Source organism: Pithys albifrons, chromosome 1, assembly GCF_047495875.1.
Source record: "Pithys albifrons albifrons isolate INPA30051 chromosome 1, PitAlb_v1, whole genome shotgun sequence".
Taxonomy (NCBI): Eukaryota; Metazoa; Chordata; class Aves; order Passeriformes; family Thamnophilidae; genus Pithys; species Pithys albifrons.
In genome coordinates this window covers 81,461,487-81,483,801 of record NC_092458.1, presented here as the reverse complement: position 1 = coordinate 81,483,801, position 22,315 = coordinate 81,461,487, and the positions used below count along the sequence as shown (strand labels likewise).

Below are 22,315 nucleotides of genomic sequence, written 5' to 3'. Positions count from 1 at the left end.
AACTACATGGCCATTGCATCCTTAAAAGGAGCAGGCAGTTTCCTGACACTACAACCCAGCTACTGTGACTTTCCAGATGCTCCTTGCAGGGACCACCTTTATGGCTGCTCACCACTCTCATCAGCTCCATCACTATCATCAGCCACACCCACACCAGCACTTGCACTCACACTGTATCCCTGTAAATCAAGCAGCTGCACTACCAGTAGCCTCCCCTCTCCCAGTTCCCATCAATCATAGAATCATAAAATATCCTGTGTTGGAAGGGACTCACAAGGATCATCAAGTCCAGCTCCTGGCCCTGCACAGGACAGACCCAAGAGTCACACCACGTGCCTAAGAGGATCATCCAAATACTTCTTGAACTCTGTCAGTCTTGGTGCTGTGACCATTTCCCTGGGGAGCCTATTCCAGTGCCCAACTCCCCTCTGGGTGAAAGACCTTACACTGATACCCAACCTAAACTTCCCCTGACACAACTCCAGGCCATTCCCTTGGGTTCTGTCACTGGTCCCTACAGAAAAGAGATCAGTGCCTGCCACTCCTCTTCCCCTCCCTCACAAGAGAGTTGTAACTTCTATGAGATCTCCCTTCAGTCTCCTCCAGGCTGAACAAACCAAGTGACCTCAGCCGCTCCTCATACAGTTTCCCCTCCAGGCCCTTCATTATCTTCCTTGCCCTCCTTTGAATGCTCTCTAAGAGCTTAATATCTTTCTTATCTTGTGTTGCCCCAAACTGCACAAATATTCAAGGTGAGGCCGCCCCAGTGCAGAGCAGAGCGGGAAAATTCCCTATCTCGACCGGCTGGCGATGCTGTGCCTGATGCCCCCCAGGACACAGTTGGCCCTCCTGGCTGCCAGGCCACTGCTGACTCATATTCAACTTGCCATTGACCAGGACACCTCCAGGGCTCCTCCCCTGGGACTGCTCTCCAGCCTCCTTTCCCCCAGTCTGTAAGTACATCCAGGGCTGCTCCATCTTTGGTTCAGAGTCCGGCACACTGATCACATCACCCACACACAGAATCACCCACAGACTATTCTGAGTTGGAAGGGACCCATTGAGTCCAACTCTTAAGTCAATGGCCCACACAGGGGATTGAACCCATGACCTTGGCATTATCACAACCAAGTTTTAACCAACTGAGCTAAAACTCACGCCATGACACTCTGCAGTCACCCTGTGACCGGCTCCCGACCTCCAAAGCAGACTCACAGCTCCCTTCCTGGACACCCCTTGCATGTATTCCCTGCCACCCACTTCACCACCAGGCACATCAGAAGACAAAGCTGGGTCTCCATGTGCCTGAGCCCCCTCCTCGTCCCCACTGCCGCCCCTCCCCCCCCCCCCGGCCCCCTCCCCTCTTTCACTTCCCCCCTGAGCCCCCTCCTCGCTCTCACTGCCCCTCGAGCCCCCTCCCTGCCCCCACTGCCCCCTTGAGACCCCTCCGAGGCCCCACTGCCCCCCGAGCCCCCTCCCTGACCCCACTGCCCCTCGAGCCCCCTCCCCGCCCCAGTATCCCTGCGCACCCACCGCCACGCAGTTCCCTGTCAGTCCGCAGCACCCTCGGTCGCCGTGGCAACAGGACGCTGCCGGTCCCACCGCGCGCGCCCGGTGCCGGCGGCGCCCTCTGGCCCGGGAAACGGGAATTGCAAGGTGGCTGGAATGGCTCGGGGGCGGGGGCAGTGCTCGCAGGGTTGGCAGGGCTCCCGGTGAGGCAAAGCCCGTGGGTTTCACTCCGTGGGTACCTGCAGCGCCAGGCTGAAATCCTGAAGTACAATTCCGGCTCTTTTCCAGAAGGAGAGCGTGTCCCAGCCCGGCAGTGGTGCAGTCCCGCACCTAGCGTGGGCTGTTCACCTGCGACCGCAGAGCTGCTTCCTTAGGAACAAGCTCCCTGAGCTGTCCAAGGCACTGAGATGGAGGCTTGGATGGCTCCCGCACCCAAGCCACAGCAGCCGTACGCTGCTGCCTCTGTGCCTCACACACCAGTGCAAAAAGCCATGCCCCAGAGGTGGGGACAGGGCACAAGAAGATGGAAAGGAAGGCTGGAGTCTGATCCTGAACTACTTCTGCTTCTCTCATCCTGGCCCCCGGACTGCCATGTTTTGGATAGCCTCTGTATGTTGCCCTCCTTCATAGGACATCAGTGCCTGAGCCACATAACCCTGGCAGTCATACTCGACCACAGAAATAAAGTGTGAATAACTACAGAGCCTTTGTCCTTATTCTTGGGCAACATGCAATCACAGAAAGGACTGTGTTGGAAAGGAACTTTGAGATCATCTAGTTCCAAGGCCCCTGCCATGGGCAGGGATGTCACCCACTAGTTCTGGTTGCTCAGGGCATCATCCATCCTGTCCTTGAACGCTTCAGGGGTGCGGCATCCACAGCCTCTTTGGGCTCGTCTTTTAGTTTAAAACCTTTCATCCTTCTTCTATAACTATCTGCCTGTGTAAAAACATCACTCTTCCTCTTTTTTATAAGTCCCTTTCAAGGGATTTACACCTTCTTTTCTGCATGCTGAACATTCACATTTACTTACTTTGTTCAGAGTTTTTGGCCATCCCTGTGGGAACCTGTGTTCTCCTATGACAAGCCCTGCTTGACAGTACAGCAGTCTCTGTAATTAAGACATATTCATTAAAGCAAGGATAAAACACTTTTAGTCCTACAGGCAGAGATCATGAGATCATGATATCATAATATCTATATTGACGACAGTAGAAAGATGCTGTTTATATTCATCCAGTGGACCCACAAAACTGTCCAAATGAGAAAGCCAAAAAAGAAACAAACAAAAAATGCCCAAATCATAAAAAAACTACTGCCCTTTAATTTCCTTCTCCTGTGTTATGCATTGACTGATGTTATTAAGACACAGTAGCCAGCTGATATATAAGCCAGACATTGAATACAAAATGAAAGAAGAGAGTCTTAAGTCAGCAGGCCAAGACAAATAGAGTTATGACCTTCATACCTTACAGCACAAGATCTTTAACTTGGACATATTTGAATCATACTATGTCAAAAAGCAACAGCACTTAAACCTGACTATGGGCAACCTTTGCATTTTTCTATTTGCATGTGCAGACAATACTTACATCTTTTAGAAAGTCCAGAAATATTATGAGAATTTTGAGTCCCTGTTTTGCAGGTTAGCTGTGCTGCCAGAATCAGGCAGTGTTTTCAGCTCTTCTTTGACCCTCTGATATTAAGCTTGAATACAGAATCATAGAATAACTTGAGTTGGAAGGGACCCACAAGGATCATCAATTCCAACTCATAGTCCTGCACAGGACAGCCCTGAGAATCACACCATCTGGTCTGTAGTTCTCCCAGAGCCTGAGATTAGGCTGACTGCTCCGTAGTTACATAGGTCCTTCTTCTTGCCCTTGAAAATGAGTGTCACATCTGCCCTTTAATGGTCATCAGGAACCAATATATATGATGTATGCAATATATATAGCATTTATATATGTATAAAGGAGTTGCCTAAAGGGAGGATGGAGAAGAGAAATAACTTAATATTTCAAAGAAGGAATTTTAAAACACCTCATATGTGCCCCTGAATTAAAATCTGGTTCAGAATTGGACACTGATGAGCATGAAACTGCCATTTGAGCCAGACCTGGGTGATACTGCAAGATACTTGCACTGGTACTTACTTTACGTAGGGGCCTTCCCCCCACCCCCATCTTTTGACACAGTTCAGTAAATGTGATTAATAGGTGTAAATTTTGACTTCCAAGATTGGGAAAAATATTTCTTTCTTTAAATAGGGGAAGATTAATTTTGAATTTTGTGAAAAGATTTACCCTTTGTTCTGCTGGTCTGAAATGTGGTCAGAAACTGGCTGGATTGTGATGGAGTGGTGAGAGTTGCTGTCTCTGTTGGCCCTTCAGCAGTATCTGTGATGCTGGGTTCACCCAGCTTTATCTGTAACAATGGCAGGTCAGAAGTGCTTTGAGAGGAAGCAGCTTGTCTATGAAAATGCCTGGAGCTGGAAGGTGCTGCTAAAGAGCTTGGAAATGCTGGATGTGTGGATTGCACCTGTCCACCTCTCCCACTAGGTGGGCCTGGAGAATTCCTCCTGAAAACTAGCTGGCATTTCAGTCAGAAATGCTGAGCATGCTAAAGAAGAGAAATGATTTCTATCCTCTTGAGCAAGCTGTTTTCCTCCAGAGGGAGGGAAACCTGAGCCTTTGGACTGAAGCAGCTTGTGTCTGGGGGATGCTGAGTTCAGTGAAGTTCAGATGGAGCAAATTGCTCCCTTTCCTGTCTGGGGCTTGTCTAGGCCATCATCACAGATGTGGCAGCTATGATGGGCCCCATTCCTCATAGTGTTTCAAGGGCATGTATATGGCCAGATGCCCCAGCTGACAGAGCAGGGTATGACTCTTCTGATGGTATGTAAGTTAAAATTGCCCTCCTCTTTTACACTGTCTCCTTGACTAAGGAAAAATATCACCACAGTCCACTGTCTATCCTGCCTCCTCTCTGTGGTGTCTTGACCCAAACCTCAGCCTGGGTATGAGACTGAACCCACAGAAGACTTTAAAGCTTTTCCAAATGTTGTGCTGCTCAGGAAGCCAGGGAAGGCATGACCATTCTGACCTGGGATTTCTCAGTGGTTGATGCACCTTCCTGTGTCATTTCAGCACTTCACTGACTGCAGGAAGGCCAGCACCCTACTGCAGCTGGAGGCAGCAGCTGAGCTCCTGAGGGACAGCTGAGCAAGACCTGCAACACCTTCAAAGCAAGGAAGAAGTCACCAAAGATCACCTCCCACAGGAAAGTGAGGAATGGGAAGATCACGTGGGCAAAGACACAGCTCTAGGTCACAAAGAGTTGGCTGGCTGTGTTACCAAGGAGCCAATGCTCTCAGCAGAGAAGAATAAACCTTTGTGCATTAGACAGAACCCAAGGATCTTTCTTGGGGACCTTGGGTCACTTGGCAAGATCTGGTCTGGAGATGCAGCCTCAGGCCACTTCTGGGAGTTTCAACTCTGGTTTTTATGTTGCATAACCTTCATTGGAGGGCAGGTCTTACAACAAGTCTGACTCCAGAGCTGGTTCCTATTCTGATCCCACCTCTAATGCTGAGTTTTCCACTGAACTGTCCTGCTAACTTGACAACTGGAAGAAAAGTTCTTATGTTTCTTTAAACTTCCTTTTTTCTCTTTGTGTTTATTTTTAACTGTGGAAATCTGATAAGAGAGAGTAAAGCCACATAAGACTGGAAATTTCCATACACAGTGCCAGAACCATTTTTTGTATATCACTATTACATGGAATTTGTTTTGGCTCCATGTTCTGATCAAGTTCAAAATGGCGAATTCACAGTTTTAGAGACACATGTAAATACAGAACAATTGCAACAGGCTAAAATTACATATAGAAAGGACCAAAAAGCACCTAGTGTAAAGAGTTTAATGACAAAGAATTATATAATTAAATATGAGGCAGCATTTCTCATCAAGTGCAAAGCAGAAACTATCTTGATCTGTCCTTGAGGAAAACTGCTATTATTCATAGAATCCTTCTTACCTCCTAGAAATCATCAAAGAGTAAATTAGGACTTCATGTCTCTTCCTCAACCAGGTGTTTGAGAGCAATCTCTAGCAATGCTGCATAGGACAGTAAAGATGACCTGGTCAGTGGCAATTCATAAGAAAGAGAAGGAAAATGATCAAGCCTAGTCATGTGCATTTGACCTTTAAAGTAATTTCTTTCATGATCATTATTATCAAGCCAATCTCTTTCTTACCACATAGACTTATATACACCTAATTACCCACACTCCTTCACAGTTTACACTTTCAGTATACATTTTCTCGTAATGTTTTAAAATAAATTTTAAATTATTTTAAAATATTTTTGAATACTTACTTTTTAAATATGCATAGAAAAGCCTTCAGTAAGGGCAGGACCTGGGCAGATAAGCAAACCTAGCATCTCTGTTTACATGTTACTGGCCCCTTTTATCCCCTTGCCCCTCTGTTTTTCCATGTGTGTTTCTCTCCAAATTATCATCCCTCTTTTTTCCATACCTCTGGCTCATTCCCTGAATATCCCATAGTAGGTCTTATGTAATCTTAAAATCCTCTTCCCTTGTATTGCACATTGTGACCCACCTCCTCCCAGGCAACGATCCCCACAGTCTGTAAGGTACTGAGACTCCCTGGAAAGGGCTGTGGCTTTGATGGGGTACCAGGACTCCCTCTTCTGCCTCTGTGCTCCTTCATGTGTGTGGAGAGGGACATTTGATGGGCTAAGAGCTCCTGTGGTGGACTTGGGAGCAGCCAGGCAGGGTACTTCTCAGGCTCCTCCACTCATCATTGTTTCTCTGTCTTCCTTTGTGCTTGTGGATAACTTTTTATCCCATAACCTAACAGTGCAAAAGATTTTAAAGATAAAAACAAAATAAACAAAACCAAAACCAAACAAAACCAAAACCAAACCAAAACAAAATCAAAACCAAACCAAAAACAAACAAAACAAAAACAAAAACAAAAAAAAAAAGAGGAAAAAATACCTTGGGGTCCAGGAACCAAATGATGGATGAAAAGTAAGAGGTGATGTGGTCAAAGCCACCAGCCAGTGAAATATCACTACAGCAATTAAATCAGCTACATCTGAGTTAGCTGTGGTCCATTTCAGTTCATCAGAGAGTGGCCATGTGTCAGAGGAGACTTGAGATTTTGTCTGGATGAAGATGGAGGAAGTGAAACAGTATCAGGTGGATTTGCTTCACTGAAAGTTACTGGCTCTTCAACTAATACCTGCCACTTTGCAACCACACTGAAACACTTGTTAATTTTTCTATTTTTTGGGGAAGATGGGACTTCATTTTTACTTGGGATAATGGATAGTGGCATGCTGAATGAGGGGGTGAAGGATGAAAGGTGATCCACTTTCTGAGTCTGACAGTAATACCACTACACAAGAAATCTGAAGTTTTTTGTTTTTTTTTCCCTGAAGTTGTCATAACACTCTGTGTTACACTGCAATAAAAAACATGCTTATATCTTTTGATTGCGCTGAGCACTTAACAACTCCGACCCTGTATGGAGAAGACAAAGAGGAGGGTGAGTAGGGTACATCCTTCCATCACTAATTTTTGTTCTCTTGCTGCCACCTTGAGAGTGTTCAGGCTAAATTCACATGAAAAACAGCTGTTCTGGGCTTACATGAAATGCACAGATCCTTCAAATCTACTACACTGATGCAGAGCAACTGCAGGGACCAGTTGCATACTGGTTGCAGACTCTTTCCATCTGAACTAATTGAGGAATGAGTCTGAGGTTCTTTCAGATATTCAGTATTCTGAGAGTCCTTCAGGTTTTTTGTTACCGAAAGCACTCAAGGGTATCAACAGGGAATCTTGAGCTGAATTTCCCAATCTGAACTGGGACAGCCCTTATAAACATAATCCCACTGAATTCATCTGAATCTATTCCAAGAACAAATTGCTAAACTAAGTATGAATAGGAGAGAGCACATATGTATTTTAACAGACAACACACATCCCCTTCAGTTTCTCAGCAGTCACCTGTCACAATGCTGGAGACCTCTGCCACTTGGAGCTTCCTAGCAGCAAGGAACTGCTTTTCCCCAAGCTTTGGTCCAAAGTCCTTGATTAAAGGGAGGATAGTTTTGGGCAGTGGGTGCACCAGATCCATCAGTTCCGACTCCATCCAGCAGGGGCCAAGCGTACCCACAGCTGACAGCTGCTACAGTGTGTCTGGTCCTAAATTGTTGTTTTACCCTTACCTTCCTTCTTCTTTGGGGCTGCTGTGAAAGTGGAAAAAGGTATTTTGCACAAGAGAAAAACACACGCCATGTACCAAGAGTGTCAAAAGGGCCCCCACTTCTAATTAAGTGATGTTTCTTGATATGCACTGAACAGCAGTTCAGTGTGGGTTTCAATAGATACAGCTTAGTATGTTGCATTGGGATGAATATATGTGGACGAGAGGAGTCTGAATGAAAATTTCTGAGCGGGGCAAGTGACTTTTAAGCTTTCACAAAGTCTCTGGTCCTTGTGAGCAGAATGTGAGTCTTATTAAAGGCTTATTAAGCCAGAATTTTTCTGGATAGTTCATAAAAAGCATGCTCTAGTCCCTTATTTTGTCATCGAAGACACACATACAAAATGCGGGAAATTGAGAAGACACATAATTTACCAAAACCTTACACCAATGTCACTAAATTTCCCCTAAAAATTGTTACACCATATCCAAGTTTGTATAGGAAGTTAAACATAAGAATTTATGGTTAGCAGGAAGCCAGGGCTGGTGATCTAGAGAGTGAATGGACTCAGGCTGGGAACGCAATGGGGAAGTAATTTAGAGCAGAGCTGCTGCCAGTGAGAGCCGAGTCGCGCCGGCAGCAGACACACGGGCTGCCCTCGGGGTACAGCGGCCCCACTCCCGGGCAGAGGCAGAGGCAGAAATCTGCCCGCTTCCCCAAAGCTAAATTAAATCATATAAATCAAGGGCCGCGAAAAGAACATGCGTAACGGGAAAATACCACTATACCAGCTCTCCGCATACCAGGGGTTGGGGCTGACACTCCGCTTACAGAGGGAGAGACTCCGGATTCAGAACTCTCCTTGGTGCCTTGGCTGCTGAGCCACAGACGCTGCGAGGGAAAGGTCCCAACATCCCATGAAGTGACGGCATGTGTGTTTTGTGCCACTAATTAAACAGAAAAGCACTTACAGCGGCTTCCTGGACAAACAGATGACTGAAACTTGTTATCCCTGCCCTTATCTTTACTGCAAACAGGGGCGTATGTTCACACCTCTCGGGTTGCCTATCGCCAGGCTAAGTGAAATACTGAGCTCTGTCCCTCCAGGCAGCTCGTCAAGCCAAGACGATACTTCCTACGTGGACTTTGCGTGGCACAGCCACTGTCCTCTGTGGAGCTCCTGCCTCCTGGTGCGTCCCCTCCTCGGTCCCACTGGGCGCACCAGGGGTGCCGCAGGTGACACGGGTGGGGCGGGCCCGGTGCGGGGGAACCCGCCCCGTCGGCAGGGACGCGGCTCCGGCATTGGCCCGGCACTGCCCGACACTGGCCCGGGGCGGCGGGACGGGCCCTGCCGCTCCCCGCGCCGCCTCCTTTTCCTCAGACACGCCGGGAGGCGGCGCGGGGTTGCGGCTGCCGAGTGGGACCGGGTCACTAGCCCTGTCTCAGGCCGAAGGAGAACGCTGGGGTAGCCGCGGAGGGGCGGTAGGAGAGGTGAGGCTGCTCTTAAGATGGGCTCTGGGGGTACCGCGGGAGGTGTCTTGTTAATGGAGTGACTCGGAGTCACAAAAAGGACATAGAAACCACCCCCGCCCGCAGCGCTGGGACAGCGTGACGGCGAGCCCTCTGTCCGACGGGGAGTCCCAGCTCCAAGCCCTGGCAGCCGGGCTGGTCCGGGGTGGTTTTGTTGCTGTGATCAGTTTGCAGGGCGCGCTCACCTGCGGACGGGGCAGCGCTCACAGGTGTCTCTCACCGGCCCGGCCGCTGTTGCTGGGGCTGGAGGGAAGTGCCGCCGGCCAGCACCTCTCCTCTGGCTCGCTGTCCTGAGCTCCGTGCCGGGGGCACGGTCCGGGACATCCCGCTGCTGCCGCTGCTGCCCATGGGATGCCCTGGCTCCTGTCCGGGTCTGAGAGAGAGTAACTGTCAGAACCTCCCTGCGCCGAGCTCCTGCAGCCTGCTTTAATGACGCGACTCTCTGTGTTTAAAGAGGACGCTTAGATCTCAGCTGAGAGATGTTAATGATCTTTGTGTAAATAGTAAACACTTAAATTTCAAAACACTGAATTAATTGCATCTTCCACACTGTCTCTGGAATGACTTGAAGAGTTGGACTTGGCCCTAAAATCTGACGCACTCGGTTGTGTCTTTCCTGTGTGAGGAGAAGAATCTGTTTATATGACTGTCATTGCAGGATGAAGTTCACCTAAATCTGGTGACTGGTATTTTTGAGCTTTCTCAAAAACCGTAAGGGGAAGGGAATTAGAACATGTTCCTCTCCTCATAAGACGTACTTGACAGGATGCTCTGAAAAGAAACTTGATTTTACTAAAAGAAGCCATCAAAGTGTTTCAACAAAGCGTCTGTGTTTTGAAATTGATTTGACTTGAACTGAAGCTCTCCATGGTGGACTGTTTAAAAGACTTATGAATCAAACCACTTTATTAAACTTGTATACAGGAACAGTGCAGCTTTCCAGACATTAGTTCTTAATTACCATCAGTCGTTATCACTACATTTCCCAAACAGTCCTTAGCAATCACATATGTAGTAGTAAACCTAGGAGTATACAGTGCCCTGGAGCTGTTGTCCTATATTTAGCACTGATGACTACAGTTCTTGATGGTTTGTTTCAGTTACTACAGTCAAAGTAAAGCACTTGAGAGCTCTCCGGCAAGACAAGCTGGAATCAAAGTGAGCATTTTGTGATTTTCATAAATTACCACCCTTCTTTTCTAATTATTAATGTGTTATGCACCTCTGCTGCCTCCCTGGAAGAAAAAGGGGTGATCTCATCAGCTTTTGACATAGTTCATATTATTTGAGGGAGTAAGCTCAGCCTAGTGTTGTTAGGCATCTTTCTTATTTGTTTTGCATGATTATTCTGCCTTCAGACATATCTCCTCTTCGTTCTGCAGTTTTATTTTGGGTTCATTTGACAACTTTCCTGCCCACTGCACATCCTTTGTTCTTATCTTGCTGATTTAACTATTTGCACATGCTTTCCTGTGCACTCTCTGGACAAATATACTGAGTCTCTGTTCATTTGTAATTGTGTGTTATTTATGTATACTAAATTATAAAATACTACTACTGTTGCAATGTAACAAAATGGTTGTATGCTGTTACCAATTACCATATTTTAGTGTGCTTATGTGTAAGGCAAGGAAATAATAAGCATCTTGTTTAGTTTGCTTCTAACTTAAGTGTACAGCATGTCTCCTCTACTTTGGCTGTAAGGCACCTTCTTGAATTTCCTGAAGCTGTCATTGCACCTGTCCCTTGTTAAAGACATTTCCCTCCAGCATCTCTTGCAGCCCAAAATAATGTATTATCAGTTTCACAGTCAGACTTTTAAAATTCAGTGAAATAGATCATCATGTTTTTGTTTTCCACCTTACAAAGGCCATAGTAAACAATGGTCCCTTGCCACCAAAAATGAATAACAGAAAAGTGAAATTATCTTTTCTCTAAAATACTGGATAGAGATCATGAACAGGTATTCTCTGGAGGAAACTCCTATAGTTCTGCAGGAGACACTTGCCAAATTCCTTATTTGTGTTGCTCATAAATCAGTTTAAGGAGGCTCCATAGTTTGATTTTCCAATGCCAAGACATTTATGCTTTATGTCAAGCCAGTCATATTGCATTTTGTGTATTAGCAGTCTCCAGTTCTTTAGCTTATTTGGGCATAAAGTGAGTGACAGCTGATTTCAGCAGACTTAGTCATGCTTCGTTCTTATGGTAGGGAGTAATTCCAATTCACCTGGGTACAGCAACTCCATGCTTTAACATTTCCTTGCTATATGTAATTTGACTCTGTTTATTGAATTGAGAGCAGCAAAGGGAAAAGATACAACATATATGTGAGGAGGAGGAAAAGAATATTTCTCCCCCCTTCTTTATTTTACAGCTCTTTGTCTGAATGATAGTGCCAGACTATTTTTGCCCTGACTCCCACTCAGTATTCTGTGCTATACACCAAATTAATGATCAACTTGACAACTTGTTGCCCAGGGAGGCTGTGGACTCCATATGCCTGGAGGTGTTGTAGGCCAGGCTGGGTGTGGCTTTGAGTAACCTGGTCTAGTGGAATGTGCCACTCCCCATGGCAGGGGGTTGTAACTAGATGATCTTTAAGGTCTCTTCCAACCCAAACAGTTCTGTGATTTTATGATCCTCATTTCTTTTCCTCCATCTTGCTATGCTCCTTTTCTCTGTGATATATATCTTCTTATAAAAGTAGATTTTTCTTTCCTAGTCAAAGAAATTATGTATTTCATCTCTCTAAATATGTCTAAGTGTAAATAAAAATAAAGGTAAGTAGAAAGAAAATGTGTATTTGTGGAGTAACTAGCAGAACCAAGTCCTTGATTCACTGCCAGGTGATTTTGTTCTACAAAAGGATCAAACTGTATTGGTAAATTCTGTATGAAATTTCCTGCCTCAGTGTCTGGTTCTGGCTGCCTGATAAACTGACAGAGATTTAGTTCTGTGCAGGCTGGATGAACTGCAGTAAGCCTATGTAATCTCAGTCATGTAGCTAGTGCTTCAGGAGCAGATCAGCATAATCAAGAACTCCTGGTTTAGAAATAGTTGTAAACCATCAGCTTGTAGACGTTAAAATCTACCAACTGACTTTTCTTCTCTAGTGAATGGCTTGGGTGATTAAAAATAATATTAAAAATAGAACAACAGTTATGAAACATTAAGGGTGAGGTCCACCCAAAAACCCCATGTAATTGCACTTTAGGCACTGTAAGCAAAAGGTATGTGTCTAAGTCATAGGCAGAAAGCTCTCAAACAAACGGAATTCATGAGCCCTTGACCTTCTATTCTGGTCCTGCCCACACAAAATGTTTTTTGAATCCTAGGATAACTTGTGTTAGTGGAAATGTCATTATTTTTACCTTGCTTCCTAGAGATTATGTTACTTCTCTGGAGATTAAGAGATTTGGATTAAAAATGAAGAACCCTCAGGTTCTCCTGTTCCCCTTGCTCTTCTAGGACGGAACTGCTGTGTAGTCAGGAATGCAGATCTGTGTGGATGAGGAGGGAAGTCAGGAGAGAGCCTGGTTTTTGTTGTCGTGGCCCCCATGAGAGAGAGCGTACTTGGCTGCCTGTTTCTGCTTGCAACGTTGTGATGCTTTAATAGTCACTCTGTGAGTGTAATGTCTGGTAGTTCGGCCCTAGGAAGGGTCAAGAGATAATCCAAGAGGATTCAAATGCACATCCCCTAGTTCACTAAAAACTATGACATGTCTGTTTGCTTCCTTCACTGGTCTTGGGGACTCTGGATTTGGCTGCTTCCTTCAAAATTTTAGCCTTCAAAACTTCCTGGGTATGTGCTGTAGCTATTGGGCAAACAGGGTAACACCTTGCATGGGTATGCTCCAAAAGAATGAGCCACTCCTGCAAAACTAAATACCTGTTCAGGGAAAGGCCTTGTACTCCAAGCCACGGCCTCATAGTCTCTAAACTGCTGATTTTCCTATCTGTGCATGAGAAACTATTTCAGACACAATCTTTTGCTCCCTCTTTCCTATTCCTGTCTTATTCAGCAGCGTTCAGAGGGCAAATCCCATTCACACAGTGAGATTTGACACCACACCTCTAGTGCAACTGAAGACTGCTTTAGAAACTGTTCCTGCTTTAGGCTTCTTGTGAGTAGCAATTTGATTTAATTTTTGCCATGCCCTTTTAGGCTTTTGGCATCATAGTGCACCTTGCTTTGTTGACATCTTGCCACAAGTATTCAGTGAAACTGGTACCAGTCAGGAAAAAGACAGTTTTGCATGATACAGCCCAGCCCAGCAGTGCAAACAATCTTGTGAGTGAAGCTTTCATGGCTGACAGACTTCCTGTTATTCTTGCAATTTAATATCAGTATGAAGGAGGACTAATGTTGCTGCTGACTGGTTTCAACTCAGCCAGAATGATCCTGATAGCAGATGAAATTCTCTTATTGCAGAGCTATCTGTTAAAACATCATTATACATGGGAAGATGAGTGATTTTCTTCTCAATAGTGAGCTATAATAAGCTTTTTAAAATGTGTCTAATAAAGAAACCACAACCCCACAACAAACCAACCAAGCAAAAAATAGCCCTAAAATAAAAACTTTGTTGAAAAGGTTAAGTTAGTTTTGGACTGAGATGAGACCTGATTCTAACTTGTCAATGTGCAGACTTCAGGCTAACGTTTTTTTAACCATTTTGATTTTTAAATTATCTAGAAACTTTGCCCTAGTGCTTTTTTTCCCCACCTCACTCTTTGGCTTACTTATTGTTTCTATGACTTTAGGGGCTCCTGAAGAATATTCTTTTTTTTCTCTGGCACCTGATTTCTGCTGGTAATTGGATTCTGTGTGAGGCTCTGTTTTCAGGTAGGCGCCTGCTTCAGTTACTGTGACAAGGGTAGGATTAATTGACGCAAGTTTTCTTAGTAGCCTTCAGATTACATAATTATTAGGTGGGTAATTTTAGCCTTCAAAGCTTGCATGAGTGTCTAAGTGAGTGGCTAGTCATCTTGTGAGAATAAAAATCCAAAGGGCTTGTTTTGTTTGCTGGCTCTTTGTGCACATTAGTAATCAGTTCAACAGAGCTGTAGTTAACAATAACAGTTGGTAGTTGAAAAGCAGGTGGGCTGCAGTGACAAACAGAGCGATTTAGGTGAGTAAGGGATTATTCTGTTTCTTATTCATGCAATTAATTTTGGCTAAGAATGATAGAGTGCCTTTTGCAAGGATCTGTGTGATCCTGGGTTTGTGTTGAGCTACAGGCAAAGGTGCTCTGGTGAAACTGAGATCAGTATCCTCCCTCAGGAGAATCAAAGATGACCTGAAGTGTTGCTCTCTTGTTTTGGCAGCTTTATGCTTAACCTGTACCACAAAGCTGTACTGTGCATCCCCTCCTGCAGAGGAAATGTGCTACCACCAGTGACCTGAGCAGATGGCTGTGACAGGGTTTCAGAGCAGATCAAAGAGATGTATGAAAGGGGCAACTTGTTAACCCAGAGGTTCCTAGTTTTACAAATATAGTGGAGGAAAATCAGTCTATCAGTGATGGTGGCTGTCCTTGCTCAACTAGCACATCACCTTGACTCAAGGAGTGAGAGTGAGGCTCACAGGGCTGCAACACATGCTGACTAGAATCCCATAATAATAAGATAAAAAGCATCAGAGAAGTCATGAGCACAGGCTTTGAAATAAACCTCTTTCAATGTTTCTTCAAAAATTGTATACTTCAGTCATCCAGTTGGTGTTCAAGACTGGAACTGCTCTATCAACTTGCTGTCAGCTCAACTTAGTACTAGTCTAAGTACTTGAATGCAAATCCATGTCTGCGATTTATAACATGAATTTCATCAGTTCTGCTAAGCCCCTTAATAAAGCCCTCTGGTTGGACTGCCTGTGTTAGCAGAGAGTCAGAACTACCCAATGACTGCAAACTGCAGCTTGGTTCTTTGTTTTCAGATAGAAAAGATTATCTAACAAAGATGCAGGAAGTGTGTCACTTCCCAGTTGCCACTGATAGGAAATACTTGGTAATTAGTCCCACTGTTTTGCATACTTTCATTCTCCAATAGTACAATTTCTAGAACAGAATCCCAGCGAAAAAGTACCCAATGCTTGCTGGAGAGGAAAGAAGGTAGAGGTAGAATAATTCTTCTGAAGTCTACAACATCTAAATATGTCAACACTTCTACTTTAGCAATTTTTGTACTTTTTCATTTTGCCCTTTTTTAAAAGGACCTTCTAGTACATAATGGATGTTATGTGACTTGCATTAGTGCAGTGCTCATTAGCCTAGTACAGGGAATGCCAAACCTCAGACTGGAATACTTTTTGAAGAACAGTGCAGTGGAAGAAAATGAAAGGGATTTGGCAGCTCCTGGTTATATGTGAATGTTCCCTATGGGATGCAGCAGGTGAGGGAAACAGCAGGTGCATTTTCCATCCTGCCAATAAGAGTTTGTGAGTGGAGAATGAAGGTGCTGCTGGCCATTATCACTGTTATCTTTCATGCAAAATCCATATGTTTAAGATGACAACTGACCAGAAGAAGAGAGTGAATGATTTTCTGCTGTAAAAAGAAAGGAAGCATTGGCATCTTAACAAAACCTTTTAAAGGATCTAATCAGCTACTTGCATTAGGAGTTTCAAGGTTGACTGGGTTTGTTCTTTTTTTCTCACTTTGTTTTGGCTGAGAGTGGGGGTAGGACAGGCAACCCTTTGGTTGTTTCTTATGGAACTTCCTTGCCAAAATTACAATCTGTCTTGTAATTATGTTGGGAAAACTTTCAGAAAGAGCTAGCCATTAAATGCAGAAGTGTGCCAGATAATCATATGTATGGAGAGGAGACACTTCCCACCAAGTAATTGGTTTCCTTCCTATCTCTTTTAGTGTTTTACTTCAATCTATTTTCAAACAAGACATAAAAAACACTCTTTTGAACTGGACCCTGTCTGAGTCTAATGCCCATGTTGATATGAATAAATAGAAAGTAACAATGGGAGCTTGAGTCTTGTGAGCCCCTCATGCTTTGTCTTTCAGAAGAATTCTAGTCCCTCTGAGAAGGGAGATGAGAATAATTGTTACAAAACTGACAGTGCTCTGCCTTCATAGATCTACAGGATTAAGTCACCTTCATTAACTGTATTTCAAGCCCTTTACCCTGAGAAGATATTCTTTTTTCTTTAACTCTTGATGAAAATCATTAGCAACTAGAAGAATGAACCTCTCTTAAATCAACTGTTACTGGTTCAAACAATATGCCTACTGGCACTAAACCAGAACAAAGTACTAATGGTATGATGTGCAAGGAAATATAACTAGATTTGAAGATATATTGATGTTAACTTTGTGGAATTTGTAATTTTGAAGATCCTTGAAGTTATTTTTTTTAGTATTTTATACTTAAGACAATGTGAAATAAATGGCATGACACCTATAGTTGGTCTAGCAGTGGTCACAGGGAAAAGAAACATTTTGGTGTGCTTCTCTGTGGGTTCTCTTTGGTTTATCAACCTCTTACTCCAGAGGTCACATCCTCTTAATATCACTGGCCAAATGATTGCATACCATAACAGGTATAGAGATTGACATTCTTAGGCAGCGCTGCCAATATCCAAGCCCTGTGAAAGAAATGGCAAGCTGCCATATGTGATTAGAGGGATTAGGCCACTACCAAAGGAAATTATTCTTTTCTCTTCCAATATTCAGTTGTTAACTTTTATCCTCTTTCTGTTATAAACTCTTCTTCAGAGCCAATTGCCCTTATAGTCTTCAAAGTGTTGAAGGTCTTAATGTCTTACCAAACAAGGATAAAATAAATTACAGGGACAGTCATGTGGCCCAGCAAATCAGATGTTGCTGGAGAAAAGGAGAGATTTTCTCAAGTGTTTTATTACTCCAGCTGAATTTCTTCTTTCAGCTGGTTGAACATCATTATGTTCAGTGAAAGTATCTTAAGGATGCAACTATTTTACCAGTTACAACAGGGCTCATTTTAATACTGTTGAGCAAGAGTAAGGTGTAAGCAAAGCTGCTGCATAATTTTTAAATTTTTCACTGCTGTGGCTGTTTTGAACAGTTATCTGGTCCTAGAACTGCAGATAAGTAGAATCTTTTCCTTAACAGTGTTATAATGAATACTGCAGAGAAGAACATATAGGCTTATTACTGGAATAAAATGGAATGCTGCTGTGTTAATAAGGCAACATTGAAGTCGCTCTCACGATAGACATCCCCCACTTCTGCAATGGTTCCTGTTCCACCAATACTCTCTACTTCACAACTAGTTAGATAAGAACTTCTCTACCTCCCACTGACTAAACATACATGTAGGCAAATACTGTTCTCTAAGTTATCTCTGGGACTGTTGGAACTGTGATATGCTGTGTACACTCCGGTGCTGTAATTTTGGAAATGCTCTGATAGCACTTCTTGTAAGAGCAGCTGGATTGGCTACAGATATGTATATCTTACTGGATATTCTTTTCCTTTCTGCCCCTTCAAGACTTAAAGTGACAACAAGCCTTCTTGTACTTGTTTTAACTTTACATCCTTACCATTTCAGGCAACTGTGTTTAAAACTCCGTTGAATGACGACTTAAGTCCTTCTTCAAACTTAATAGCTTTTCTTTCTCTGCTGCCCAAACTGAAATCCATAATCCTCTGATCTTCTGCACAAATATGTTCGTGACCTTTTGTGCTTGTGCCGACACTGGCATTTAGCTTAATTAACTGTTTTGCCTTCATGGGATTTTTCTCACTTATTTACAGAAAAATTACATTATCTCAGCCTAGGCTGGTACTGAGTTACCTGGGAATGTACTACACTGTTTAAATAGCACTGTAAAATGACATTTATTCAGGAGACAGATGACTTAGTTGTTGTTGCAAAGCTGTAGCTTGTGGGGCTTACAGTCAGAGGTACCGTAACTGCCTGGTGTGACCTGCCATGTTCACAGGGGCCAATTCTGCAAAGCTCTTATTGCTCTTAGTGTTCTTCTTTCCTGAGCATGGATGTAGGCCAAACTTCATTTCTCCTGAGAATGAGTTTCTTTGCAGATGCAAATAGTTATACTGCACAATTCCATTTATCTGTCTTCCTCAGCTTCCTGTTGCCTTATGTGTGGACTTCCAACTCATCCTCCTTGCTAATGCTGATATGTTGTAGCAGTGGAGAAACAAAGTTAGGAAAATGTGTAGCTTTCAAATGCATAACCCCAAACGCTTTTATTTTTAAGAACCAGTAGGTTACTTGTAGCGGAATGCTTTATGGAATGAAGATGTGTACAGCTGGGAGTTGCTGATCAGCCAGGCCTGCAGGGTGGTTGTTTAACTGAAGGAGTTGGCACAAATAGGTGTGTGAAGCAGTGAGTGTAGGACTGACTGTCACCTCTTTCCTCTTGTTAGAAGGCATTGGCTGCAAGACAGATGCTCTGGAGCAAAGCTCTAGCACTTAGGTATACTGTTCAAGGAGCACTTGAAAAAGTAGTTTTGCAATGTAAATTTAGGATATTAGGAGGTTTCTGCATGCTAAAGGAAATCTTGGTTTGAATGGAACAGCTGGCTCTGGGGTTTTCCTGTTTGTTTTCTGACTCAGTGTCAGCCATGGCAAACTACTCCAGTGTTTTCTTTGCCTGTCTCATTACATCACATAGGTATATTCTGAGCAAAATCTTTAAAATCTGAACTATTATTGTGGTACCTCTCAATGTAATATCTCATTGTGTTCAGAATACAGTATTCAAATTAACCTTCCCTTTTGGTATTTGGGAGAAAGCAGGGGCAGGGGGCAAACAGAGCTCTCTGTAGGATGAACAAGTTTGTAGACAAAGTTATCTTTTTGTCATGATTTCTGTTCTAGAAAAATGTGAAGGCTTACTTTAAAAAATTGAGGTGTATAACTGCCTCAAAGGTTTCGAGAAATTTTACAAAGTGAAATTTTTGGATGAGTGCCTGGCCTAAACCACTTGGAAGCTGTAAGCTGCTCAAGAGTGTGTGTAGGGAAAATTACATTTTGAGACTTCTGTCTGTTTCTTTTATTGCCAAAACATAGATGCTTTCATGTGTGAGTAACATAAAATATAATTTCAGATTCCTATTTATTACCAGAATTAGAAGCCTTTCATAAAAGGGAAGATTTCTGTGTGATTTTGTTTGAATTTAAGGTTTAAGAAAAAAATCGTGCCAAGTATGCTATGACTCACAAATCTTAGTCTACAGCATGTGAGAGCCTTTCTTTAGAAATGACTCAATGTGGTATTTCTATTGATTTCCATGATTTGATCAGTTTGATGCAAATCTGTCAGTCTTGTTTGAAACTTAGGTCTGAAAACTTTCCTGGCAGAGAAGAACTTCCCATTGAGCTTTCAGTGGTACAAAACAAACCGATGGGACCTCTCAGTACTTCTGGCTCATATAGAGGCTGTTAAGAGAAAAGGTTTTCAAAAGAAATCAAGAGAATTGAGGTTGGGTTGGTGGTAGTTGGTGACTTGAAGTGGAGGAAGGAATTGACTTTATTTTATTTTATATTTTATTTTATATTTTATTTTATATTTTATTTTATATTTTATTTTATATTTTATTTTATATTTTATTTTATATTTTATTTTATATTTTATTTTATATTTTATTTTATATTTTATTTTATTTATTTATTTTATATTTTATTTTATTTATTTATTTTATATTTTATTTTATTTATTTATTTTGAAATTGGCCTTAGATTTTATAACAGGTGCTGTACTCTAAGCAGTCTCATGAGACTGGCTAAGTACATTACATACAGAAAGAGGTTTTCTTCTTGTTTATAAAGATACAGTTTGTGACTGGTGTAGTTCCAGTCAATTTTAATACAATTTACACTAACTGGATGGTAAATGTTGAAGGGGGACAAGAAATCCTTACACATTGTTGCTAGTTTTTTCAGCTGCTTAACAAGTGAGATCAGGAGCCAGTTTTTCAAGTACTTGGACATGGCTTAATGAACCATTACATTGTTAGCTTTGCAAAGGAGTTTAAAGGGTCTCAGCTGCACTACTTGGGACTCAGGGAGGTTGTAATCATAACCTGGAGTGAAAGCAAAACCAACTTCTATGGTGCTTTGTAAATCTAAATATGAGTGCAAGCAGACCAGTGAATCAGAATTCGTGTAGGATTCTCCTCTGAAGAGCTGTGAGGAGAATGTTAAACTTGGTTCCACAGTTCACAGAGCTGTGTTTTGCTATGCTGTATGATATCTACCAGGAAAAAAAGTGGTGAAGAGCCTGCCGGGGTTGATGGTATCTTGGTATCTTGCCTCTGATTGAAAACAAAGTGGGAGTGCAAGCTTAGTTGAAGAAACTGCTCTACAGAGTGATGATATCTGGGAAGTTTAGTAGCAGTGCAGCTTGCTGAGAGCTTTCACAGCCTGTGTGGATGTGCCCTTGTGAACTGCTGTTCATTTGGGGAGAACTGAAGTTCTGTTTTATTGATTTGAGTACTGAGAGACATCAATGAAGAGCAGCTTGTGCAACTATTTCTTTTAAATTTCTGAATTAATACAGTAAACAGTGTAACACTTCTCCCCTCAGCCTTCTTTAAACATAAATACATGATATCATTGCCTACAAAAGCTTTCTTGCAGACTTGATTGATCTTGTGCAAGAATCTTGCCCAATTTACAAGAAAAGTCTTCAATAATTCTAGTTCATCACTGTCCATGGTTTGCAGCTGCAATATAAAATTTTTCACCTCTTGTTGGCTGTGCCCTTGCCATTCAGCCAGGATCCAGGGCTTTGGTCTGGCACTGCAGATGCTGCCTGGTGTGGAAAGTTTCCACATGATAGTTGGAACAGACATCCATACCTGTTCATAAGATGGAGTACTCTTGGGGATACTCAACAAATTTAGGATTGTTATGTTTGTTGGTATAGTAGGCACTTTTCACTCGTCCAATTATAAAACAGTCATTTCCTAAATGTAAATGAAGGTACAGAAGACAGGTCGTTAGAGGTACTGTTACATCAATCTCACGGAACAAAATCACAATGAGAATTGTAGAGAAAAATACGGCAGCCACACGTAACCAGATGCACAAGGTGGTTGGGCACTGGGATTGTTGGGATAATCAGAAGCAGGCCTGCAGCTACCTTCCAAATCTGCGAGAAATGGTGTTATTTTTAGAAATGAAGTTTCCCTTTGAGCGCTGCCAGTGCCAGTATCTTGTTTTAATTGCCTGGTTGGCCCCTGTGGCCAGGGGAGCAAGCACAATGACTTGTTGCGTGATTTTAGTGTTCATTAGACCAACATGAAGTCAGCATCCTGTCTGCCAGGTGGCAGGGTCAGTCTACAAGGGCCTGAGGAGGACACCCACAACCCTGATGACAGACGTGCCTAATACAGAGACTTGACCAGTAAGAACATCTGCTTTTCTTCTGCCTCTCACCAGGTTTGACACTAGGGTTGCTTCTGAGGTTTACCTTAAATCCAAGCTATTTATTTCTTTTTCTCTGGCTGTATTACATCCATGCTTCTGTAACCCTGAGGCTCTAAGGCACCCTATCCCAGACAGAACTGACTGCCCTCCCCTGCCCCACCTCCTTCATTTCTTTGAGATTTTTTTTTTTTGAAGCAGAGGTTTTTGTTTTTGACAGTTGGAATTGCCTTGTAAGTGAATAGTCCTCTGGAACTACAGTCTATAAAACAGACAGAACAGTATTTCAAATTACTGCTTGCAAACACAGATTGATTTGTACAAAGCACTGAGGTTCATGTTACTGAATGACTTGTAATTCCACATACTCAAGATGGTTATGTAGAAATTATTTCACATTTATTTTGTATATTCTGTAGGACAGTGATTGGGTCTTTTTTTTTTAGTGTTAATTGAATGTGATAATTGGTCTTGACTTATTTAGTTGGGTTTTTTTTCTCTCCCTTCTCTCACTTCCAATTTGTTCTGCTAACTTGAAGGACTACTTAAAATGCACTTATTTTAAAATGTACCATTTGAATGACACTTGATTCTGTATTTTAGGGTGTGAGTTGTCATATTGGAAAGGAGTATGTTTTCATGG

The 22,315-nt window shown here is 42.9% G+C and overlaps 1 protein-coding gene across 5 annotated transcripts in view; it reads left to right on the top strand.

Annotated features, from left to right (window-relative positions):
- Positions 1 to 9,145: 9,145 nt before the first annotated feature.
- The window catches only part of SYTL2 (synaptotagmin like 2), a 51,353-nt gene continuing 38,183 nt past the window's right edge, over positions 9,146 to 22,315 (top strand). For all 5 annotated transcript variants that reach the window (XM_071556658.1, XM_071556686.1, XM_071556649.1 and 2 more), the window contains exon 1: positions 9,146 to 9,243. The gene's annotated coding sequence lies outside the window, so the exon portion shown is untranslated. The remainder of the gene's footprint in view (positions 9,244 to 22,315) is intronic.